The following is a 27,481-nucleotide window of genomic DNA, read 5'->3' as shown; positions in this document are numbered from 1 at the left end:
AGAGTTGAATAAATATTTGCAGGATGAAATATGAATAAACTCATTGCCTTACTCCTTTAAGAGGTTGGTTGCCATGAGAGCTCTCTAGCTAGAAATGATTTATTTTTTCTGTCCTTTTTGGACCTAAGGTTTAGAGATAAGTTTCACAACTCTGCATCATAGTCTGGCCCCATCAGTATAATAGCTAGTGAGGTTTTATGAGGCTAGGCCATTGGCTTGGCATGCAATCCTCTAATTAGAGGGCATGTGACTGCCCATAATATAAAACAGGAAATATGGATAGCTTTATTCTCTTGTGGACACAGTAAAATTGGCAGAGAAGAATAATAAATTCAGAGACCTATGTGGTATCTCTTGTCCTCAGTATTGATACTAATTGTGAAAAGCAAAGTTTTTATATTTGGGTATCGGGAGTGGTCTCTTCCCCTTTACCTTTTTGATGTCTATGAACAACGCATCAACCTAACTTTCTGCTGAGATTCAAAGACAGAATTACCATGGAGACTACCTCCTTGGGATTTTATATAGCACAAAATCATTGACATTAACATCTCCCTATATCTCCTTGTCTTGTTCTGATTCACTTCCATATTGTAATCAAGGTAAGCTTTTGGAAACACACACTTTATCATGATACAATCCCCTACTAAATACATTTCAAAACATGTCATACAAGCCCCCATGTGGTCAGGCCTTTCCATCCTTTGCTTCAGACTTCAACTCACCTCCCTACATCAAAGCCCCTTCACAGAGCTGTGTCTCTCTCCTTCATGGTCCTTGGCAAAGCTATACAATGGTTCATTTGTTAGTGTCCTTCTTTGATTAGCATCAGTCTCTCTCTCATAAACTCTTTGCTCCATGACAGCTGGGATTGTGTATCTTTTAGCTTTCATAGTATCCCCAGAGCCTGGCACATCCCCTGAGCCTGGCTCAGTCAAGGCTTCCTAAATAAATGGATATTTAACCAGAATAGATGATACCATTAGTAAACATTACTTTCCTACTTCAGCCTAGGACCTAACCAAAACCCGCTTTTCTTTCTTCCAACTTTTATTTTAGGTTTGGGGGCTACATGGTGCAGGTTTGTTACATGAGTAAATTGCATGCCACTGGGGTTTAGTCTACAAATGATTTCATCACCCAGGTAGTGAACATAGTACCTTATAGGTTGTTTTTCCTTCCTCACCCTCCTCCCACTCTTCACCCTCAAGTAAACCCCTATGTCTATTGTAGTTCCCCTCTTTGGGTCCATGTACATTTAATGTTAAAGTCTACTTTTGTCTAAATATGTGACTACCACTTCTACACCAAGGAAGGTGTGAGATATAAATAGTACAAGTTTATTGATGATGATTATAATGATGATGATGGTAATATCTACGTAATACTAATATACAATTAAATAATAAAATAATTATATAAAACAGTTAAATCTTCATTAATATTTGTTGAGTGCTTGCCCTATGCCAGATACTATACTAGGCAATGGGGATAAGCTCTTGAGCAAAATCAGACATGGTATTTTTCATGCATTATCTTATTTAATAGGTCTATTAATTAGGCACAATTATTTTCCCATTTTATAGATGAGAAATTGTGACATTGGAAGCTTAACTAAATTGCTCATGATCATACAGCCCATAAACTGGTGTGATATAGCAGTTACTTGAACCCAGGAGTGACTCCAAAAGTTATTAACCATTACATTGTATAATTTTAGAAGAAAAGAGATTAAGTTAGGCCTGAAAGGTAACATCTGTTGGCAAGTGCAGCAGATACTAATAGATGCTCCAGTATCCTCAATGGACTGGGCATTACTACACACCAGACACTGTTTAAGGTGTGGAATATACGTTTTCTCTAATCTTCACAGCGATTCTAGTGGTAGGTATTATTATCCTCATTTTATAGGTGAGTCAACAAAGGCTCAGGTAGGAGAAAGAGGCAGGGAACAGGGCAAAGTCAGGTGAGATGCTTGAAAACTTCCCAGCTCTTGAAGTCTTTACAGTATAACTTTTGAATTATACTTTAAAGACAGGAAAATTTTCTGAATTCAGACTCAATAAACCCAGAATTTGTAATATTGAGACACTGAATCATAGACTTTTACAACTGAAAAAGACCTGAGAGATTATCTAGTCTAAGCTCTTCATGGGGCTTCTGATTGAGTATAAAATTGGATAAATCTTAGGTAGCTCAAAACTTTTATTTTATTCATATGTTATGATTTATAGGCCAATCACGACTTGCCATTTTGAACAACCTACTCAATTTGAGTGAATTAGTAGCCATTTCAATCAATTTGTAACTACATTTGTATGTAGGAAAAGTATATTTCATTATAAATATTTTACATTTGTAATATTTACTAATTCAGATAGGAGTTTACAAACAAGGTTCCTCTTAGTGGAAGAATGAGATATGAATGATATTTTATTATCCAAAGAAGTCTCAGGACCTGAGGCACACATATTCCAGAGTAGAAAAGCACATTCCCCAAGTGAAATAAAAGTCTTCTTTTTCTCTCTCCCTTCCCCTCCTCTCTATTTCTATTTCTTTTATTTCCATGCCACTGCTGCATTCTATTGTCTCAGACAAGTAAGGCTACATTATGTTTTAAAACTTTTGTCCTCTGGTCATCAATAGGACCTAGAATGCTTCCCACTCCCAGGTCATTAAAAAAAATAATAACTTGGGTAGAAAAGATTTTGTTATTGGTGAAATTGAAGGCTCACCTGAATTTACTTTAATGGAGAACCCTAACTCCCTAGGGGAAAATGTCTGCAAAGATATCACTGGGAGCTCAGAGGAAAATATTATGTTCTAACCTTTTAAAAATTAATCCAACTATTAACAGGGATCCCAACTGTATTTCATTCAAGCCATAATCTGAAAGGTATGATGATTAAAGCAAGACAAATGTAGTGTCATAAGCAAATGTCATGCCATAGATTTACCTACCAACAAGACACTGGCATGGTTCAGGTCAGAGGTTAATTAAAGACATCGAAAGGTCATTCTGTGATTAGGTGAAAGCAGGGTTTTAATAGGGCATCAGTCCGACCCACACTGACAGAAGATTTATGCCAGCCGTGATGACATCGCCACGAATCCTGCTGATAACAAGAGCCTCAATATTGGCCTGAACAGAATGATGAATGGAGCACATATCTCCTCACACTTCTCATTACAAGCTCTTTCACTCCTGGTGGCACTTAGCAGCATTTATTTACTGAGGTTTGAAGGTGTGGGACAGCAGAACAGGATATCTAATACTTTTAAATGTAGACTTGTGATATAAAAATGAAACAAGAGATAAGATTAGGTCTTTGAATAATTGCACAGCTTTTCTTCCAAGATTATATTCACTAGTACTAACATTATCCCCCCTCCATGTTCTGCCAGTGTGTGAGCAGTTCAAGAAAATTAATTGTCTGAGGCAGAAGGTCAGAGGGAAAAAATTACTGATAAGCATTAACCATGCTGTAAAATAGCACCTCACCATATTTTGCCTTCCACAGCCCTCAGTATGTGAACAAAAGATAATATAAAGAAACGGATATACACATTTCCCCCTATGCCATATTTAGAGTTGTTAAGTGCTGTTCTTATTTGCATTAGATTAGGTGAAGGATCTAGAAAGAAAGCCAAATAAATGAAAAAATAAATAAAAATCAAACAAACAACTTACAATATTCTCAGCTGAAAGCAAATAAAAGAGAAACTAAAACCCTGATGAATAACGTTTACTTTTCCACGAAACTCCTTTTCAACATGTTATATATTTATCAAACCACCAGAGTGTAAATTCCATGAATAAGTCCTATCATCATCTCTCAACCAGCAGACACCATGAAAATTGTAACTACAGAAAATTGTTAGTACTATAAAAGCCTACTTTCTATAGATCTACATATATCTATTTCTGTAATTTCACAATAGAAAATAAAATCATAATCTTTTTGCTTGGGCCACTAACAGGGGCAGGCCAGCATAGGATCACATCACATCTAACCCCAAGCCAATGCTCCCATTTATTCAGAAACAAAGATGAGTCACTCTGACGAAGTGCTGGAGCTGGTGACCTGCTGCAGGAAAGCTGTGAGAATCTTGTCTTTCCTCTTTTGAGGCAATTGTATTTGTGGATAGAACACATTTTAGGTGGCTTTACACCAATTAATAATCCAGCCCAGCATATACAACTGCTCGGAGCCATGAAAATGCATATATGCATGTGTCAACCACACACACAACTTTCAGTCCTGCTCCTCGGCACTGAACAAACTAAATATACATTTTCAGTGGTGGATTTAACTCCACCTTGAGCATATAAAAGCCACTAATTAAGAGGGGGATTTCCTGGTTGACTTTTTGAAAAGAGACTTCTTTCAGCACTTATAGCTTAGGATTTTCATTTGCCCTGACAAATGGGAGAGGTCTTAAGGATAGATAATATGGCCTTGCAAAGAGCTTCTTGTCCCTTCCAGTCTGATCCATTGGAGGTTTATTTATGTAAGCATCTGCCAGCATTAAGATGACAGGCGGCTGGAGAGCAGTCCTGCCTGGGATGATAGGTCTCAGCCAGGCTACCCGTTCCACCCAGATGCACGGAGCTGGACCGGGATTCCAAGTGGCCATTAGGAAGATTGGCATGATGGCCATCAGAAAACCGTATTGATCAATTTTTGCCAGTCCACATTCTGTCTGCTAGTATACATGGAGAGCTTCAGTCTTGTGTGTGGCGAGAGAGGGGGTTGTAAATGCTTTGGGGCGGTTGGAATCAGTGTACTGTATAGTTTATGGAAAGAGTACTAAGGTTATATAATTTGTGTAAAAAAAGATAATGTTTCCCCAGCTACCGTGGAGAAATACAGTCATGTGTCACATAACAACATTTTGGTCAATGATGGGATGTATATACAATGGTGGCCCCGTAATATAATGGAGCTGAAAAATCCCTATGGCTTAATGGTGTCATAGGCATCTTAATGTTGTGGCACAATGCATTACTCACATGTTTGTGTTGATGCTGGTGTAAACAAACCTGCTGCACTTCCAGTTGTATACAAGTATAGCACATACAATAACATACAATTATGTTCCATATATAATACTTCATAATGATAATAAATGAACATGTTACTGCTTTACTGTATTTTTGTCATTTTAGAGTGTACTCTTCAACTTATATTTTAAAAAGTTAACTGTAAAACAGCCTCAGATAGGTTATTCCAGAAGAAGGCATTGTTATCCTAGGAGATGACAGCTCCACGCGTGTTATTGTCCCTAAAGACCTTCTAGTGGGACAAGATGTGGAGGTGGAAGACAGTGATATTTAGGACTCTGACATTGTGTAAGCCTAGGTTGGTGTGTGTGTTTGTGTCTTAGATATTAACAAACAAATTTAAAAGGTTAAAAAATATTTAAGAATAGAAAAAAGCTTATAGAATAAGGATATACAACTTTTTGTACATCTATACTCTTTAAAGCTAAGTGTTATTACAAAAGAGTCAAAAAGCTTAAAAAGAAGTTCAGAAAGTTAAAAAATTACAGTAAAGTTAACATACTATTGAAGAATTAAAAAAATAAGTTTAATGAAGCTTCAGTGTACAGTGTTTATGAAGTCTACAGTATGTACGGCAATGCCATAGGCCTTCTCATTCACTCACCACTCACTCTTACTTACCCATAGCAACTTCCAGTCCTGCAAGCTCCATTCATGGTAAGTGCCCTACAGATGTGTGCCATTTTAAATCTTTTGTACTGTAAACTTGCTGTACCTTTTCTATGTTTCGATATGCTTAGGTACACAAATAGTTACCAATGTGCTACGATTGCTTACAGTATTCAGTATAGTAACACGCTATACAGGTTTACAGCCCCGGAGCAATAGGCTATCCCATACAGCCTAGGTGTGTAGGAGGCTGTGCCATCTAGGTTTGTGTATGTATACTCTATGATGGTCACACAATGATGAAATTGCCTAATGATGTGTTTCTCAGAACATATCCCTGTGGTTAAGTGATGTGTGGTTGAAAGTTGCCACCCCTTTGAGGTTTATCTTATTTTCAGAGAAAATGTGAAGCTAACCAATGTAAACAGCTTGTGTACACTTCCCATCTCAAACCACTAGACTGAAGTGGTATGAAAACAACATGATATTTTTACTTTCTCCTTGTTGGCACCAGGAATAAGCATTCTCTTACAGGGAATTTTGGGTTAATTGTGCTTTAAAAAAAATCAATTAGCTAGCTTATTGATAACCTATTCTGTGCTAGATACTACAAACGACTCAAAAAGTACAAATCATAGCCCTGCTCTTAGTGGGCTTGAAACTCATTGAGAAGACCTGTGGAAACACCGAAGTTTAAGTATCAACACGAAGCAAGGCTACATGTGATTATTAGAGAAATGGTGTAGACCAGAGTTCAGCAAGCTTTCTTTGTAAATGACAGATAGTAAATATGTTTGCTTGCATGTTATATGTTCTGTCTTAGCTACTCAATTCTGCCATTGTCACAAGAAAGCTGCCACAGATAGTACGTACATGAACGGTCATGGCTGTGTTCCAGTAAAATTGTATTTATAAAAATAGGTGGTAGGCTGAATTTGGCCAGAGGACCATACTTCCTGACCTCTGGTATCCATGTTAAATACTATGAGTATTCAGAAAAATGAGGAAATGTTACAGTGGGTGGAAAGGGAAGTCTTCATACAGTAGCAGGGGATTGAAGACTACGTAGGAATTAGCGTAGAGAGGAGACGTTGTTGGGAGCATGGTGTAATCAAAAGCTACATGTTCTAGGAAGGCTCCATGTAGTGATTAGCTGGAGTAAAAATGGAAAAAGTGAGCCTCTCCATGAAAGCCACCCAAGAAGGAAGGGCATTCCACTTCTGTCAGATAACTGCCCAGAAATTATATGTATAAGTCAGGTCCTGAGCTGTATTTTCCTAAAACCATGGTGCCCTGGTTAGGTCCTTTTACCTTTCCACCTGGTTGTTTTCCTAGCCTATCTCTTTCTGCAGCATTGGCATTTCCAGCTCCAGAATATAGAGATGCCAGCCCACAGGAGGGATGACTTTAAGTTTTATGAGTATATGGAAGTGTTTCTTTGTGATGTTTTCTCCATGTTGTCAAGAGCTTGGTCGCCAATCCAAGTGATCGAGGTAATTCTGAATGTCTGTGTCTCAGATGACAAAAGCTCCCAGTTTAAGCCAAACCCTTAAGTCAAATTGGCAGCATTTCTTAAAGTATATCAATAGAATGCTAGTTTGCCCAGATGATTCCAGGAAAGAGAGTTCTTTGGTGCAAACCATGCTTCCTCTTGAAGATTGACAAGGTACACTGGTACATTACAGGGCATGAGAAATCCTTTTGCAAAGGTATCTTTTTAACTTGTACAACTATAATTTTTCCCAATATTTGACCACAGAACCCTTTTCCATGGAGCGTCCTATTAACATCTCATAGAACTTATTTTGGAAAACAATTTAGGGAAGCAGATGTGGAAATAAATATTGGTAACAGTTACTAGTCATGGCTTCAAGTTAACACGGAAGACACACATGCACAGAGACACACATGCACAGGGGCACACACAGAGTGAGGGAATGAGAGGGATTTAAAAACTCCAGTGACTCTTGAGGGATATAAGCAAAGGGTAGAATTGGGCCTTCTTATTTATTGTAGCTACTTTAAAAGTCTACCCACTCATCATCCCCAATGTGCCAAGCAATTGTGGGTGAACAGGAGTACTAAAATGCTGACATATGATAGCAAAAAATGGGGAGCAGAGTATTTAAACTTACTTTCTTCTTTTTTCTTTCTTGTTGATGTTAAACTTCTGGCTTTGTTTCCTTTTTTCATATACCTCTGGAGCCTTTGTTTGACTGAAAACATGAAAATGATTGTCATCTTGAGCTATTCTTGGCAGGCAGGACTAAGCTTAGAGGGAAAACAAATGTATGATTAGCAAGTACATAAACATCCCAATCCAGGGCTAACTCTCCTCATCTGTAGTGCGGAGAAAGAGCTGTGCAGAGGAGCAAAGCAACCATGAATTTCATTGAAGCATCTGGAGTACTTACTGGGAGATTCTGTGAAATTTGCTGCAAACAAGTCAGACATTATAATCTAATTAAACATAATCATATGTCGAAGAGGCTCTAGGTAGCGTCTCATAGAATTTTCTTTTTCTTCATCTGTATGCTTTCGGGACATCCTAATTTTTATGCACTGCATTGTTCTCTAGTTCTGTCGACTCGTTCGCCTAGTATTTATTAAGGACCTACTAGATAACAAGCACTGGGAAATTAATGAAGGATACGACATGATCCCTGCCTTGGAGAAGCTGATAATCCAGATGGGGAGAGAGACGCAGAAACCAACAAATGTAATCAAGTGTTATAAACGTTACGTGGATATCTGCATAGGGATAGGACAATCCAAAAGAGGCAGTTGTCAGTTCTACCTGAAATGCCAGGAGAAGTTTCATGCAGGGATAACTGTAGAACAGAATCTGGAAAAATGAGCAAGTGGGAAACAACAAGCAACCTGTACCAAACAGATCCTTGCATCCTCCAGAAATATTTTGCTGGTTGGTTCCACACACATTCGGATGATCAGAACATTCTTGAACCCATTCCATTCCTATAACACCTTGTAATTGAGAATACTGTAGAACCAGGGATCTTTAAAGTGGTTTATGTGAACCCTAGGGTGAGGAGTGTTCAAGAAGATCCACTAGACTGGGGAAAAAATGCCAAAACTTTAAAACTTTTATCTCATCTTTATGAAACATCTATTTTTGAGATTGTTTTATAATGTGCATATAGCAAAATAGTAATGTTTATAATTTATAAATAAATATACCTATTGACGGTGCATAGTGTATTTTTTTTAACTAATGGAGCACATGATCAAAAAACTTGTAGACCATCAGTATTCATTATTCATCAATGAAGTGATTGCATGCTGAAGTTTTAGGTGGACATGGAGTTTTGAGAACACTCTTCAGCTCAAACCAATTTAAATATATATGATTATCATTATTATAATTTTAGAAACAGGGTCTTACTCTGTCACTCAAGCTGGAGTGAAGTGGTGCAATCATAGTTCACTGTGGCCTCAAACGCTAGGGCTTAAGTGAGCCTCACTCCTCAGCCTCTAAGTAGCTGTGACTACAGGCGCACACCACCATGCCCAGCTAATTTTTAAATTCTTTGTAGAAGTGGGGGTCTCGTTATTTTGCCCAGGATTGTCTCGAACTCCTGACCTCAAGTGATCCTCCCACCTTGGCTTCCCAAAGTGCTGGGATGACAAGTGCGAGCCACTGTACCCAGCCCTAAATCTGTATTATTGATATGCAAAATGCTATATTAAGTATGCATTAAATAGCAGTATGCCTGGTGTGGTTCCATTTTTGTATTAAAAAGTGTATGTTAATATTTGTGTATACATACATAGAAAAATGTTTGGAAAAGCACACACCAAAATGCTAATGATTATCTCTGTGTGGCAGGATTATGAGTGACTTGTTTTTCTCTCTATTCTTTGCCATACAGTCGAAGGTTTTGCTATAAGGAGAAAATTAAAAAAAAATTCTTATTCCTTTTTTTTGAAACAACTCCATTTTTGGCTCAACATTTCCCTAACATTTTAATGATGAATTATGAAGCCCTATATCATTGTAGGTATCATCAATACTTTTGATGCTTACAGAAAATCACTTGGGGAAAAAATGGTTAGAAATGATTTTGCTTTATGTTCGTAAGAATAGCACTTCATCAGCTATGACTTTTGTCACTATGTGTATCCCTCTGTCCCCCAATTAACTACAAAAAGTCCCTAAGTCCAATTTTTAACTTCTTGGTTATGGTTGTACATCTTTTTCCTCAATAGAATCTTTAGATATCAGGCAAAAGGTTTTAAAAGTATTTTACAGTGTGAATGAATATCTCTTTAATTTTTCCACATGCAAAACTTCATCTTCTCACTAATATTGTGACCCTAGGAAAAGATTGTCTAAGATTTCTTTGTCTTCCTACTGTGGCAACCTAGCTCTGAATAGAACTCAGCTAAAAAAAAGTGGTTATCTGAATGACCCATCTCTCTATATAAAGATACCTTTTAAAAATAAATGTTCCGGCGGGGTGTGGTGGCTCACACCTGTAATCCCGGCACTTTGAGAGGCTGAGGCGGGCAGATCACTGGAGGTCAGGAGTTCATGACCAGCCTGACCAACATGGCGAAACCCTGTCTCTACTAAAAATACAAAAATTAGCCAGGCGTGGTGGCACATGCCTGTAATCCCAGCTACTTGGGAGACTGAGGCAAGAGAATCACTTGAACCCAGGAGGCGGAGGTTGCAGTGAGCTGAGGTCGCACCGTTGCACAACAGCCTGGGCGACAGAGCAAAACTCCATCTCAAAAAATAAATAATTACATAAATAATGTTTGGTTTCCATAATTATCTAATGTTTTACGAGAAACTGAAAGGTTTTCCCTGGTATGTATGTTTTTTATTTGCCGCAAATCTGTTTTTCTCAATAACTTAGTCGTTGATATGATACTGTCAGCTATTTGGATGGAATTATCTATCTACTTGCTATTTCTATGTTAGAGTTCCGATCCCTAGGAGTATTTAGACTATTTTCGTCACTACCTTTGCAATTTCAGTTTCATGTTTTGCAACATGAAAAAGAAAAACTTTGGAGACTCTTAAAATTAAGATTAATGTTGAGAATATTAACAGATGTATATACAAAATCTGCTATGAGCCCCCTACCAGGCTGAGAACTCTCTGAAGGCACAAACTGGATTTCCTTCCTTGCTATAACCCATGTGTAGCACCTTACTCTGTAGATATTTGCCATTTTTTACTCCCTTGCGTTGCTGCAGATTTTTTAATAGGCCCTTGAGCCCTCTACACAGTTGACCCTGGAATGACACAGGTTTGAACTATCCCATATGCAAATTTTCCTCTGCCTCTGACACTCCTGACACAGTAAGACCAACCCCTTTTCTTCCTCCTCTTCCTCAGCCTCCCCAATGTAGGATGAGGACGATGAAGTCCTTTATAATGATCCACTTCCACTTAATGAATAGTAAATATATTTTCTCTTCTTTGCAATTAATACAGTTTTTTTCTCTAGTTTACTTTATTGTAAGAATAAAATATATACTACATATATAAAATATGTGCTAAACAACTGTTTATAAGTAAGGCTTCTGGTCAGCAGTAAGCTATTGTAATAGTAGTTAAGTTTTGAGAGAATCAAGTTATGCATGGATTTTTGACTATGCAGGGGGCTGGTGCCCTTAACCCTGCATTGTGCAATGGTCACCTGTATTTGTTTTTTGTGTGTGGGGAGAGGAAGGCTAATATCTCCTACTGAACCATCTTGGTGATGTCACTGCTCTGTACCTAGCACCATATCTGGCCCATGGCGCTCACTGAATGTACTTGCTAATGTGATTTCTAAGACTCTAGACTTCCCATCAGCCTTATTAGACTGAAATTCTGAATATTCCTTTCCCATCAGGGATGAGCAGTGACAGTGCCTGGCTGAGGCCAAGGAGAAAGAGGGTCAGGAGTTTCTTCTTACCCTGCTTCTGAGCATGCAAACTCTCCCTTGGGATATAAGGCATGCAAGTGTCTTGTCCCTCAGCTCTGGACACACTTACCTCTAGCCCGTGATTTAGGGATGCAAGAAGATAAGCAGTGGGAAAAGGAATTTCTTTAGTGAGTATGAAAAGAATTAAGGATCAAGAATATATTGCCAGCTCCTTATATATCCCACCTACCTCAGTCATCAGCCAGACACAGCATGTGAAACAATCCCTCTGCCTCTGCACCTCTAACCCCTGCCATACATATTCTCTAAAGGGACACCATGTTTGAATACCATGTGTGGCTCCTGGGGCGAGCAAACCCAGGACACTCATGCTCAGACAATGTCCATGAGCTCCACCAGCCTCTAGAAAGAGTGTGGTGATGGACTGTGCTCACATATTATTTGGTGAGTGGGTGGTGAGGGGGTGGTTGGGGACAGCCAGGGCCAAATAGGCTCAGTGTTTCAGGAGGGGCAAGTACAAATACTGGATCCCATTATTTCCTGGAGAGACTGTGAGGATCCCAGAAGAACTTTGGTTTACACAGTGGGGGCAGCTGTTGCCTCAATGCCAATGGTAATTTCTTCAGTGGAGGTAGTGAGACAGAGTCCTAATTGTAGAGGGAATTCTCCATCCCTTTCTCAGACTACATAAAAGATACAGTGCCAAAACCTGCTGGATGTTATCATTGTGTGACTGCTGGCATGCCTGAACTTGGTATTGTTTTAGCGATTGTCTCTCAGAGAAAGGAGGTAACATTTGTTAAGAGAGGAGAACAGATTACTGGGTGGCTTCATTTAGAACAGTCTTCCGGATAATATCAGAAGTAGAGCACGCCTTCTTGCTAGAATATAAAAGAAAAGAAAGCAGCTGAATCAACTGGGAAGCTGAATAACTGAACAACATCCCATATAATTATTGGAGCAGCAAAGAAATGCCTATGTTAGTTACTTGCATCATTTCTTGCTTCAAAAAAAGAGAAGCTTAAAAACATCAATAAAGACAGATGTAAAATCTCTGTTTCAAGACTCCCAGTTGACACTGATAGATTCCTGTTGAAAAAAAAAAAAAGATGTTTCCAAAAAGTAAAATAAAATCTTACTGCAAATATAGTAAAATTGCAAAGGAGGGGAGAAAAGTAGCCTCAGATTTGTGAGAAATGTCAATCTGCAAAGTCCATTATCCAAAGACCTTGTACATCAATACTAGATTTGAATTATGGAGCTGAGTTGTGCCTTCATTTACATGGTATTTCCCCAAGTAGCCAGATAATATCAATATCTTGCATTTATATGATGATCATCTTCCCAGATGGCTTCATTAAATTGTATGTTTTATGAGACCCACTTTCTGAAATGTGATCACCTCTGAATGAGAATGATGCTCCTGGGTAACTCAGGGCAAGGGAAAAATCATGTTTTGCATTTATGCTGTGTTTCTATCAGTGATCATAAAAATCTTCAGTTAGCAAGCATTTCCTGAGCATCTGCGTGGGCAGAGCCCGAGACGAGACTCTATGTGGTAACATACGGAAGATCAAAAGGTGTGGTCCCAACCCTCCAATACCTCAGTCTCCATTAAGAACAATTTTTCTGTTTTACAAATGGGAAAACTTGTGGCCAGATAAGTTTAGAGAATTGGAGAAGATCATGTAGTAAATTTGTTCCAGAGAAAGGAGCCCTCATTTCTAGGATTGGGTCTACATGGTTTTGAGAATAACATCTAAAAATATTTAAAATATGTCAAACCTGCATGTAAGTGTTAACACCTTGGTTTTTGTTAAGGGAGAAAAGACCAGTTCCCAAATAGGAAAATGAAAAAGGGTCCGTCACGTTGTCAATATGAATTTGTAAATATTTCTAAATATCTAACACTTGTGGTAATTGTAGTGGAGGGACAAAAGGAGCGCAGGCTTCCAACTCTGAAGAATTTAGCAGATTTTAGAAGTAAAATCATTGCTGATATGTGGTAATTTCAAAGAAATAAGAAATCTCCCTTGTGCCTTGAATGAAGATTCAATTTGTTGACTTATTTCTTCCTACCTTGTAAAATTGCAAGTACTCTATGAGAAGTCCCATATTCAGCCAACCCAGAAAAATGTCTGGTACACAGCAATCACTCCATGAACAATTATGAGGAATTTACACTGTGTAGATGAGTTTCTCATAGCGTTTCCTAAGAACCTAGATTTTAATGGGTTTGGAAGTAGGGTGGGGTGGGGAGAGGTCAGAGGTAATAGGTGCCAAGGAAGGAAAGAAGAAATAGCCAAGAGTGAAAATGAGAGCCTAGGGGATGGGGAAAACTTGTCTTTTTAATCTTGTTTAGGGACCATGGTGTGCAATGTACTGTATATCTAGAGATATGGGGATGTAAGACTAGTATACTTAAAATACCTACAAGCTCAGAGATTAGAAATCCCAACTCTAATACTGATCAATTTGGGATTTGGGGCAAGTCACTTCACTATACCTGGGCTACAGATATTCCATCTGTTAAACAAGGATATAGACTAGATAATCCCTAAGATCAATTTCTATTACATAGGATTCTGTTATTCTAGCTATATGAGAATATTGGACCATTTGAAACAGGAAGTAGGAGAAGAGTTGTCCTGATGCTTACTTATCTTGGTGGAGAGAAGAGACAACATTAAAATCCAAAGGCAATGATCCTTTCTTAATGTAAGTCTAGTCTACCAATCAAAATATATTGGATTCTATACTGTCAATCATAAAAGACCTCAGCCAACTTCAGGTGAATTTTGGATAATGGAAGATTCATCTCTGTTCTAAAATTCTATACTTTTTTTCCTTCTTAAATTAGAATTTTTTTAAAGAAATGTCTAACTTGCGGCTCTATCAGTTGGTTACAAAGCTTTTAAATGTTTACTTAAAAATTAAACTGTTATCTCCAAAACATTCTACATTTCAAAAACCTTTCCCATGAAATAAAAATGCTAGATTATGTATTAAAATTACAGGTGCTGCAGGAATTCAGAAAGTAGAAAGATCCTTGTGGTCAATAGGTAACCAGGAAAACCTTCAAAGTAAAAATGAGGTTTAAAGTTGGGGCCTGAGGGAATTTAAGACTGGAATTTTTGGAGAAGGGGGCTTTCTGGTTTTAAGAGGATCTTCCAAAGAGCAGGGCTTTCCAAATGCACACAGATGAACTATTCTGCTTGAGGATGAAGTTTTCATTGCTCCATGACTACTAAGAAAACTAAAGGGCAATGTAGTCAGTATGTCCAATAACTAAATCAAAGCAATTTAAAGGACTACCCCTTATTCTGAGACAGTGTCCTTCCTTGTTTTAGTGTTAAAACATCCTTTTATAAGTGATAGTGGTAGTAGATAATAGTTGTTTTCTTCTTATTCTTTTTTTACACGGTGTCTCTCTGTCACCCAGGCTGGAGGACAGTAGAGTGATCTTGGCTCAGTGCAACCTCTGCCTCCCGGATTCAAGCAATTCTCCTGCCTCAGCCTTCCAAGTAGCTGGGATTACAGGCGCCTGCCACCATGCCCAGCTAATTTTTGTATTTTTAGTAAAGATGGGGTTTCACCATGTTGGCCAGGATGCCTTAAATTCTGACCTCAAGTGATCTGCCTGCCTCGGCTTCCCAAAGTGCTAGGAGTACAGGCGTGAGCCAGATGTTTTCATTTTGAAGTGATGGCATCAAATTTGTCTTCCATATGATGGTCTCTCTTGTTCTCTCTTTCTCTTCCTTTGAGATTTTGCTGGCCAATGAAATCTAAAGATCTGTGGACTACCAGGTAGGTGAGTATTTCTAAAATGTTTCCTTTATTGTAGCCTTTTTCCATGTACACCAAGAAGTGAAGCACAGCTTTCTAGCAAGAGAAAGAATGACTTAATTTTAGAATTTTGTTTTGCTGTTCTTTTGATACAGTCATGGTAGTAAATGCTGATCAGGCTTAGCTGTGATGTTGATAGAGTCGAGCTTAATATGCTAGACCTAGGACGTGTTTCAGGACTTTCGGTGATATAGCACTCTAGAAAACAACATCTGCTTCATTTTCAACTTTTACTTGGTTTCCAACCTACATTCCACGTTGGCAGCAGATCAGCTGCTAAACTGTTTACCAAAGTCCTTGCTTTGTAGAGATTAAAGAAACAATTTCATAATTCTCTCTCATTCCATTGATGTAGAGTGACTAGATTATTAGATTTGCAGTATAAGCATGCCAAGTTTCTTTCTCAGAAGCCAATCTTGGGCATTCAAAGTAGTGCTTGCCTCCTGGACACAGGGTATTCCAGCCCCTCTAAGCCACCAGGTATATACTCATTTCCCTCTGGAGGAAACTGTGAGGACACAGTGTTTTAGAACAAAACTTTATGGCCTTCCATTTCCACAGTTGCCCTTCTATCTCCTGGTCCCTTACTAAGGAGTACAGGGAACTTTTCATTGTGGTAATAGGGCTTGTGCTCTGAGAAGAGATAATGAGCTTTCTATATTTTTAATTGGCAAATTGTATACGTGTTTTTATTAGCTCACTATGATCGCTGAGCTGATATGAGGAAAAAATAGAAACACAAACTCTGATTACATTTATTTCAATCCAGAGATGAAGGAAACAAAGGCCCAGATTGGGTACTAACTGGCTCAAGGTCACCTAGCTAGTTAGCTGAAGTACAAGGACTTGAAGTTGATCTAGTGTTCTCTCTCCTACCTCCCTCCAATACCCCATCGGAATTGAAATCATTGCAATAGCCACTGCCAAATACTTAACAATGGATATTTGATGGTGGTCCTTCAAGTCTGTACCAGGGTGGTTTTCAGTTTTTTACTTCATCAGCACAGGAAGGCAAGGACATCGCACTGACTCTCATATTTCATCCTTAGCTCTGGATTCCCTTGGTTTTACATTTCTGACTCTTCCCTCAGTTTCTTGTAGGGCTTTATGATTTAATTTAATTTCAGCTTATGGCTGGCTTTGGTACCCAGAAGAGTGGTAATTTGTCCTTTAAATTATTCGCCCAGGGGAGTCGGTGTTCTTAGAAAACGAGGCGGGGAGAACCTATAAGCTTCGTCCCGGCAGAGGGATACGTGACACACACTGATGCCTCCCTCACTTGTTCTTCTCCCACAATACCTTATCTACCATGTTCAGCCTTGGTTCCTATAATACCTTGTATTTCTGCAGAGCTTTTCACATTAACAAATAAAGCAATTTACAGCGTATTTATACACTGACTAGTGACTAATTATACACCTGCAAGGACTGCAATCATTCCAGACAAGCAACATTCCTCTACATTAGCTTCCCTGTAGGAAGGTGTCTCAGAGCTATTTGCAGAGAGAATTCGGGGCAACAGTCAGTCTTGGCTCTGACACTCAATTGTTGAATGTGGGGGCAGTTATATAATCTAGGATGCACCTCTAGACATTTTAGCTCAGGCCTGAGCTAGGGGCTAGAAAGATTACAAAAGACAAGAAAGAGTGGATGAATCTGACCCTAGTATAACTCACTAAAATTGTTGATAAAACCAGGCAAGGCCAGGCACAGTGGCTTACGCCTTTAATCCCAGCACTTTGGGAGGCCGAGGTGGGCAGATCATGAGGTCAGGAGATCGAGACCATCCTGGCCAACATGGTAAAACTCTGTCTCTATTAATGATACAAAAATTAGCTAGGAGTGGTAGCACGTGCCTGTAGTTCTAGCTACTCAGGAGGCCGAGGCAGGAGAATCGCTTGAACCAGGGAGTTGGAGGTTGTGGTGAGCCAAGATTGCACCACCGCACTCCAGCCTGGTGACAGAGAAAGACTCTGTCTAAAACACAAACAAAAACCCCCCCAAAACCAGGCAAAACATATGCAACAACTCACAAATGTCACAAAAACATGACATTACAAAATCACCTGCCAGGGTGTTTGGTATGTTTTAGGCAGAACTGAAGCACGGAATGGAGGAGACTATTGCAATTGTCAATTAAAAAGATAAGAGATGAATATTGTTAAGAGCTACCATTTAATGAGTGTCTACTATGTATTTATATTTTCTCAATACCACTGTCATTTAATCCCCTCATAATCTCCAATTATCACATAAAATTAATTGAAGTTCAAAGAGGTAAAATAATGTTCTCAAGATTACACAGATAGTAAGTGAGAGCAGGAATTAACACCTAGGTCTGTCTGACTCTTAACCACTCCATTATACCCTCTTCAGCCTAATAAATGGATGGCAAGCATTAACAAGATGCAAATATCTAGTGCGTAAAAGTGGATTGTGCAGAGAGAATAAGAAAAGGATTGGTAGAATCCATTTAAAGTGGTGCTAAGAAAAGAAATATTTTCAAAGCTTAATTTTTGGCAATACAGTGGGGTGGAAGCAATGGAGGAGCTCCTAAGAAAATAATATGGGCTCAGAGGATGTTCTCTGGTGAATTTAAACAGAAAATAGACAAGTAATCACATTTAAAGATAAAGTAGCAATATAAGCCTGTAAGAATATTAGATGCTAATGTCCAGAATGTAAGTGAGCTATATGAAGAATGCTAAGTTAGTAAAAGGAAGCCTACACCTCTATGGAGAAGGGAGAACAAGCAATGAATATCTTTACTGCATGGAGCCTAGGCTCTGTTTGTTGGGCTCTGCTAATCCTAGTGTGGAGGCTTTAAAACTTGTCTGCAAATGTTCTCACTCTCCTCTCATTGAAAGGTGGAGTCCAGATCTCCTCTTTTCTCCTGTCTGGGATAATCTCAGTGACTGGTTGGCCAACACAGTATGGCAGAAGTGCCCATGTGTCACTTAAGAGGTGATACAGCTGCTACCTGGTTTGATACAAAACAATGAATAACTGAAATACCTGGTGAGAATGTCAGAGCAGAGAAAAGCACACATTTGCTGATGTGAGGCATTTACTCCTGGGAGACCAAAGAACAAATTCAAAGTGTGATAAGTATCAGGTCTAAGGAGTGAAGTAAGGATGAAAGATGAAAGTAAGTATTAAGGTCAGGCTGGAAACAGGTTAGGCTGTGGAGTGCAAGCATTCATGGCTGCACTCTACGAACAATACCAGTGTAATTGGGTCAGGACTGATGTGATGAGCCACACAGGGTGCATTTTTATGTGTGACACAGAAATGTTCCCAAGGTCAAAGGAGCCTGGTAGTCCTAGACACTCACAATGTTAACAGATAACAGGAGGAAAAGAGAACTCCCTAAAGCTTTAATTCCTATTTTCTCTCCAGATGAACAATTGTCACATAGAGAAGGGCAACATTAACACTGGATTTAAAAAAATAAGGTAGGTGAGGAATCTATAAGTAAGCACTGGCTACTGAAGCTGTGTGTAAGTCTCATAACCTAGATGAGGTATGTGTCTCAGACACTAAAAGAACTTTAGGATAAAACAGAACTCCTGTCAATCATCACGAAGAATCTTGAGAATTAGGGAATCCTGAAAATGGGTAAATGTCTTCTTCTAAAAACAGAGGTGAATCCTGTGAACCCTAGGTAGGTGGGCTTCAGATCTGGGTTATCTTTCAGAACAAATCCTCAAAGAGATGATTTATAAGCCCTCAGCAAAGGAGCCAGCATGAGTTAGTGAAGATGAAGTGGTTAACCTGAATTTCTATATGAATTTACCAATCTCTAATGACATGATTCTGAATGCGAGCTGGGCACATAGTGAGAATGGCTGTAGGCAAATAATGATTTCTGATGAATGGATTTATGTTAACCAAAAGGCACACCTCCAGAGTTCACCACAGGCCCCTGTCCTTAGTGTTGCATTATTGAAAATGTTTATTACGAATAAGATTCTGATGGCAGGATGGCATGCTGACACAGGTTGCAGGGCGCACTATTATACTGAATGCTGGAATCTGTACCAAAAATATCTTGATAGGTAGTAACTATGGACATGTTATAATAAGGAGAGATTCAACAGGGAAGCCCTTTTGTTTAGGACCTACCCCTCACTCCCAATAGAAATAAAAATCCAATGCCCCCAAAGTTTTACCCCAACAATAAAAGAACAGGATAGAAAGAATGTGGTTTGTGCACATGGAAAGGATTTAAGAGTTGTCTAAATTTAACAGCTCAGTACAACTTAATAATGGGATATGGCTGACAAAAATGCTACTGTGATGGGATGTTATGTTAAAAGAAGTATATAGAACAAAAGATGGGATGGTGCAGCTGTTTGTTCTGAAAGTGGTCCTATGAAAGGATAGTGACAGACTGAAGCATATCCAGAAGAAAGCAACCATTATGGTTAAGGGATGGAGAACAAGTCATATGGAAAATGACTAAAGAAATTGGGTATATTTAGACAGGACAAGGATCTTCGGGGAACGTGGAGCTAGAAGCAGATTTAACAATTTAAAGTCTGGCATACGGAATTGAGTGGCAATGTGTGGGAGCCACAAAGAAGCTGGGGAGACTTGAACTCTAGGAAAAACTCTCTTGTACCTGGACCTATGCAAAGATAAAGGCAGTTTCCTCAAGAGGAGAGGAATTCCCAGACTGAAGGCATTCAACAGACATAGGAAGGTCATTTGTCAAGGATAATATCAAAGTGAATAAGAATAAATCTGCAAAACTATGACCTTTTACCACTACTTTATCACACTTACTCCTTACAACAGGAGGCACTTGTATGATGAAGAAATTGAAGAACAGAGAAATAACTCGTCCAAGAATATGCAGCTGGTAGTGGAGAGCACAGCCTGCAAGGCAGATATGCCTTATTCTAAACAGTGCACATGCCCCAGGCTTCCTCAAATAAAACTGAGCTCTTATTTCCAGGAGAGGACACTGGATCAATCTCTACAAGGAGAAATGGGATCTACTGAAGCTAGAGTAGCTAATACAACCTCTGAGAATATTAAACATCACCAGGAGTCTTCAGGCCATCGATGAGCTACACATACTGTTTCTCAGTTTGGAATGGCTTTTCTGATGATGGTTCTATCATAGCTCAATACCAAAATTAATTTTATAAATCTAAGATCTGCTTCTTAAAGTTCTTTTAGTTTTCTCCAATCATTACCAAAGTATTAATTCCTAGCCTTTAAAAAAAGTAATGCTTCTCAAATTCCAAGGGGATTAAATTTAAAATCATTTCACATAATTTCTTTACTTCGATGAGAAATTCTTTTGACAGTTTTTGGTTTTGGCAAGTCTCAATCCCAGAACAAATCTAAATTCAAGTCATTGAGTTTCTATAGTGTGTTTTATGTCTGTTACATGAGCTAGCTTTATACGTATTTCTTTTGGGTAAGTTTAATTATTGGATCATCATGTCCTTCATCTGCTATCAAATGAAACCCTCTGCTTTTGTGAACCAATGCATATAAATGTATACATACATATAATTAGCAAGTCAGAGGAAATTCTCTGCTACTTCCATCAGTGTCTTATAAAAATAACATACACTCTTAGACAACCATGAATCTAGCTTAAGTTCAGTTAGAGATAAGAATACATACACTGTCTTCGGGAGGGACCTAACATTATATAAACCCCACTGAGTGTGAGTTCAGTTTGCATGGAGTGTCCCAGAGCTGAAACAACAGTAAGGTGAATTAGCAGGACAAAAATCTCTTAGAGAACATCTTGTTATGTTTTCTGACCTCAAATTGTATAGGCCCTTGTAATAATTAATAGCTAGTGTCGCTTTTATATTCTGGGTCTCTATCATTGCCTCTGTGACAAAGAGTTTATAGTCTATAATCTTTCCAGTTGTCTTCTCACTCTGATGTTTTACAACTCAGTAGCTTTGTCTTAGAGGTGTATTTTGCATTTGCTTGCTCATCCATAGTGACCTCGCTTGGGCTTTGTTTATTTGTTGCCTGATGATACATACCAAGCCTTACAGGGACGATTTAACTTTATATACATTCAATTTATTGACTTTAGGTGTCATTGCTTCTATACAGACCCATCCAAAAATGCCCCCAAAGTGCTATGCCACTAAAAGATAAATGTCCTCATTCTCTTTTTTTTGGAGCTGTTGATGTGCAAACCTCCCCCTGCCCCCATCATCCACCTCAATGTTGATGACATTATACATCAATTTTAAGATGTCCTTTACATTACTATACTTTTAAGCTTACTCACTTTATGCTTTTCTTCATAGTGATTTTGCAAATATTTTGCTTTTATGATGTATATGAGCTTAAGCCTAAGAATTCTCTCTCTAGTTTTATGTTTAGAACATTGTAACTTTTTTAGGTTTAAGTAACATTATGATCAAAATAATTTAAGTCAGTATGAGGGGCACATAAAAATTATTTGTGTGAAAACACTGTTCTAGGATATTCCTATTACATTTCTGAATGCATCATATAGCATTATTCTTAAATATTTAGCCAACATTTAAAATTGGCTTGCATTCTCTGGCTATGTCTCATCTATTACATTTGCTATGTGGCCAAGGAAAGCCTAGAAAGTATTAAAAACTCATCATGGATAGTCATGAATTGATTGTGTTTAATACCACTGTAGATAAAAAATAGCTTTATTGACATATTCAAGTATGGCAATGTCAGGGTTTTTCTTTTCTTTCTCCTATCTCTATTGTCTTTTAAAAAATTCCACACACAGCATATACTTTACATAAGGCATGGTTTCAACTACCTCCTATTAAGTCAATAATTCTAGATCTTCATTTCTAGACCAATTTGCTGATTCAAACTCCAGATGCACATTTCCACTGCTCTACTGGACATTTTTACCTGAATGTTCAACAAGTATTTCAAACTCATTCAACCTGAAATTCAATTCTTGTACTCTTGTTCTAGATCAATGATGTTACTTTCACTCAGTCTCTCAGACTCAAAACTTTGAAATCATCTTCCACCTTCTTTTCTTCACTCTTAACATTAGCAGTCAGCAAGTCCTGATGATTCTTTGCATCCTCTGCCATTGCCTTTGTTAAGTTTGCACCACCTCTCAGCAGACAATCGCACTAGCCGCCCACGTAGATTCCCTGTCATCAGTTACCTACATCAATCTAGCTTAAAATAGGAAAAATATATCTGATCTCATTGAGAGTTCTCAGTTGACTTGCTTCTGTACATGTGGGCTGACCTAACTTCTGCATTACCAGGCTGTGAATTTATTGATGGCAAGAGCTCTGTCTTATTCATTGTTGTGTCTCAGTGTTTAACAGAGTTCCCACACGTAACTGCTGCTTACTACGTGCTTTTGAATGTTGACAGGGCACTAGTGAGTGGCTAAGAGCATAGGGTTTAGAATCCAATAGATCTAGGTTCAATTTATGCCTTCTCTGACACTTAGCTACGAAGTGACCTTGGGCTGATTAATATTAAGTCAGTGATTCTCAACGCTCAGGTGGGGCTCAGGCACTAGAACTTTTAATAAATCTATGGGTGATCCCAATATGCAACCAAAGTTAAGAATCACTGCTTTTAGCCTTAATTTCTCATCTGCTATTTGGTATCTATTTCAAATGGGTTATGAGCATGTGAAATGAGATTTAACTTAGCACAGTGCCTGGCACACAGAAAGTGATTAACATCAATCCTGATGTTAAAATACAACTTCAATTTGCAATTTTCTTTTCAATTGCTACCCCCAGCTCTGCCTTTCTTTCAATTCCCAGAATGCACCAAGTTTTTCAGCTTTTGTGCCCTCCCACCTGTTCTTCATCCTGCTCTTAGAAGATCCCTCTCAATCTTCAGCTCACGAATGGTCTCCAGGTATTCCCCTTTATTCTCCATCACAATATGGAGATGTTCCATCTTCATGGCATTTGTCTCAGTTTGTAATTACATATTAATTCCACCATATACTGTGTTTCCCCCACAGGACTGTAGCTTCACAAAGGAATGTGGCTTGTCTGTATTGATTTCCTCCTAAAGTCCAGTACCAAGTGTCTGGTACCTGCCAGGTGCTCAAGTGATAGCTGGCTTAGTAAATAATCCATTCTGATCTCTCAAAAAAGCAAAATTCCTTGACTTTCTATGTCCCTCAACCGTATCTCACATCAAAACACTGTAACAAAAACAAAAACCAAAAAAGTAGAATGGTCTGTAGTGTGTGGGGTTCTAGCTACTGAATAGGAAAATTGCAATAGTACAAAAATTATCTTGGATGTTTTTAATTTGGGTAATGTTTCCAAGTCCAAGGTTCTTAGAGGCTTACTGAATGGCTTAGTCATCAACCTGTAGGCAATAATTAATGTGACTCCTACAATATCTCACTCCAACAAAGTCAATAAACTTTTGTGGGTGTTTGTATTAGCTAAGTAAAGGGCTTTTTGTTTTCTAACTTATCTTTGATCTGCTTGGTTGGGAGACCAAACAACATATAAAGCTAATGGAAAAAACCTTTCTTGAAGTCAAGAATTATCAAATTGTTGATACTTCTACCTATGAAAAAGACCTCAGAAATCATCTAAACCAATCTCTCATTTTACAGATGAAAAGAAGAAAGCCTAAAAAAATGAATTTATTGGAAGTGATTATACACATACTGTCTTAGTGCTAAAATACAATCCAGGCTTCAAGGATCATTCACCAGCGTTCCATTGACCACATTATACCAACTTCAAAATAACTCAGTTATTATGATTTCTTGATGTTCTTAACTAATTTATATTCTGGCATCAATTAATTTAGGATTTCCATGCTTCCATAAAAAAAATTTAGTCCAAATTCACGAGCTTGATGTTTAGAACTCACATGTCTCACCATACCTCTTTCTACATGCCAGACTCTGCAATCTGTTTCATGTTTTTCCAACTCTGAGCTTCCACCAGAATGCACAGGATAACCATATCTGCATATTTATCCTCGATGCCCACTGAAAGACCACATCTTCCACGAAAACTGTCCTCAAATCTGGTCAAAGAAGACAATGGCCCTTTGTATTTCTCCTAGGGATTTTATATTCCTCCTGGTACTGCAGTAGGAATAACTGCATTAGATGTAGGAACCTTGGAACTGGTGCTATATGGTTTTTGCTTTTTAGGTTCTGTCACTACTTGCAATTAATACATATTTAAATGAAAATAAATGCCCCTCTAAGTTACAATTTTCCATAAGGATTTTCTTGAAGGCAATTTCTAAGTGTCTGAAAAAAGCTCGGTTGGAGTAGGCATGAACTGGACATACAGGACTTGTATTGCTTTAAGGAAATACATGATGTCAGAACATTTTCAAATTATTGTCTCTTTTCTGAGTGCTTTCTCTTTTCTTTTAAAAATCATCATCCATTCTGTATAATTGGCCGAGATCTTTCTTACTGGTAGTGTAAAAACTTACAGGAGTGAAATTTGAAAGTTACAGAAAACATTAGAGAAAACACTAAGATATAGGAAATATTAGAGAAGCATCATGCAAATACTTGCCTAGAAACATTTTGTTGGAAATTCAGATTCTTTTTCAATTTTCAGAAATAAATGTAGATAAAAAGGTCAAAAAACAAAAATCCATCTTATTGTTTATCAGTTCAAAGTAAATGAAAGGAGTTTACCATCTGACAGTCCTTTGGAAAACTATTATGCAATTACTCTTGGCCCAGATTTCATCTAGAACATTCGAGTCCATTGTAATCTTACTACATCCATACATATTTTGGGTTAAGCCCCTCCAAATGGAATAGCTCAATAACTAATACACTCAAGAGAGATTATTTTTTCTCTCTTTTTAAAAAGAGTTACTTAAAAAGAAAATTCAAAAATCTTCTCCCATTCTGTAGGTTGCCTGTTCACTCTGATGGTAGTTTCTTTTGCTGTGCAGAAGCTCTTTAGTTTAATTAGATCCCATTTGTCAATTTTGGCTTTTGTTGCCATTGCTTTTGGTGTTTTAGACATGAAGTCCTTGCCCACGCCTATGTCCTGAATGGTATTGCCTAGGCTTTCTTCTAGGGTTTTTATGGTTTTAGGTCTAACATGTAAGTCCTACAGAATGGGAGAAAATTTTTGCAATCTACTCATCTGACAAAGGGCTAATATCCAGAATCTACAATGAACTCAAACAAATTTACAAGAAAAAAACAAACAACCCCATCAAAAAGTGGGCGAAGGACATGAACAGACACTTCTCAAAAGAAGACATTTATACAGCCAAAAAACACATGAAAAAATGCTCATCATCACTGGCCATCAGAGAAATGCAAATCAAAACCACAATGAGATATTATCTCACACCAGTTAGAATGGTGATCATTAAAAAGTCAGGAAACAACAGGTGCTGGAGAGGATGTGGAGAAATAGGAACACTTTTACACTGTTGGTGGGACTGTAAATTAGTTCAACCATTGTGGAAGCCAGTGTTGATTCCTCAGGGATCCAGAACTAGAAATACCATTTGAACCAGCCATCCCATTACTGAGTATATACCCAAAGGACTATAAATCATGCTGCTATAAAGACACATGCACACGTATGTTTGTTGCAGCACTATTCACAATAGCAAAGACTTGGAACCAACCCAAATGTCCAACAACGATAGACTGGATTAAGAAAATGTGGCACATATACACCATGGAATACTATGCAGCCATAAAAAATGATGAGCTCATGTCCTTTGTAGGGACATGGATGAAACTGGAAAACATCATTCTCAGTAAACTATAGCAAGGACAAAAAACCAAACACCGCATGTTCTCACTCATAGGTGGGAACTGAACAATGAGAACTCATGGACACAGGAAGGGGAACATCACACTCCGGGGACTGTTGTGGGTTGGCGGGAGGAGGGAGGGACAGCATTAGGAGATATACCTAATGCTAAATGACGAGTTAATGGGTGCAGCAAACCAACACGGCACATGGATACATATGTAACAAACCTGCACATTGTGCACATGTACCCTAAAACCTAAAGGATAATAATAAAAAAAAATTCAGGGGGCAGCTCACGCCTGTAATCCCAGCACTTTGGGAGGACGAGGGGGGCGAATCATGTCAGGAGTTTGAGACCAGCTTGGCCAATATGGTGAAACCCCATCTCTACTAAAATTACAAAAAGTAGGCAGGCATGGTGGCATGCACCTGTAGTCCCAGCTACTGGGGAGGCTGAGGCAGAAGAATCACTTGAACTCGGGAGGCGGAGGTTGCAGTGAGCCCAGATCATGCCAGTGCACTCCAGCCTGGGTGACAGAGCGAGACTCCGTCTCAAACAAACAAATAAATAAAAATAAATAAAAATTCAGAATAGGGAAGCAACTCCTCCTTATGAAGGGTACCTTTCGGCACTTACATGGGCTTGCTTTTGCATTGATGGCACCACTTTCATTAAAAAAAAAAGTTCGCTTGCACAATCTGCAAAGATCTGTTTGGCTTGGTTTCATGTTCTAAAAGTATGGTTTTAGATTAAATGAAAAATAATACTTCTGAAAAATAAGCGGTTATAAGGTTTTTAAATTTTTCTCTATGTTGGTGTAAACTTATAAAGCCCTTCCTATGAAAACTGTCCCCCAAATCACATTACTTGGTCGTCCTCGAGGAACGATTTTGAATGAAAAGCACATAAAGTGCTGTAGCATGGAGACGAGAGACAAATAACTATGCTCTACTCCCAAAATAAGTTATGACTTACTAGGGGAGGAAAAGGAGCAAAGAGGATAAAGCCCGGTCCTCTGCGGGAAGTACCCGGAGGCCTGCCCCGGAACGCGCTCTTTTCGGCTACGAGATGAGGGCCACGCAGACGGCCGCGCCCCTCGGTGAGTGTGCGTGTATCAGTGCAGGATTTCTTTACTCCGCCCACAGGGTCTGGGCATCCGTCATTACCCATGGCTGCCAGGTCAGCAAGCAACAGCTGATCCGACAGCCGCCAGTGACCTCGACGGTCCACGCCCAACGCTAGCCTCCAGTTTCCCGCAGACCGGAAGCCCTTTTGCCCCGGCTCGCAGGTCCACCCCTTATTGACAGCA

The 27,481-nt window shown here is 38.7% G+C and overlaps 1 long non-coding RNA gene across 1 annotated transcript; it reads right to left on the bottom strand.

Annotated features, from left to right (window-relative positions):
• Window positions 1-3,099: 3,099 nt before the first annotated feature.
• LOC129472607 (uncharacterized) lies at window positions 3,100-27,419 on the bottom strand. Its single transcript, XR_008653993.2, has 3 exons — window positions 27,148-27,419; window positions 7,810-7,890; window positions 3,100-3,289 (listed from the first exon to the last, which is right to left on the bottom strand). It is a non-coding gene; the product is annotated as an uncharacterized lncRNA (long non-coding RNA).
• Window positions 27,420-27,481: the final 62 nt, after the last annotated feature.

Source organism: Symphalangus syndactylus, chromosome 22 (assembly GCF_028878055.3).
Source record: "Symphalangus syndactylus isolate Jambi chromosome 22, NHGRI_mSymSyn1-v2.1_pri, whole genome shotgun sequence".
Lineage (NCBI taxonomy): Eukaryota > Metazoa > Chordata > Mammalia > Primates > Hylobatidae > Symphalangus > Symphalangus syndactylus.
The sequence above is the reverse complement of the archived record's forward strand: the minus strand, read 5'-3'. Positions and strand labels throughout refer to the sequence as shown.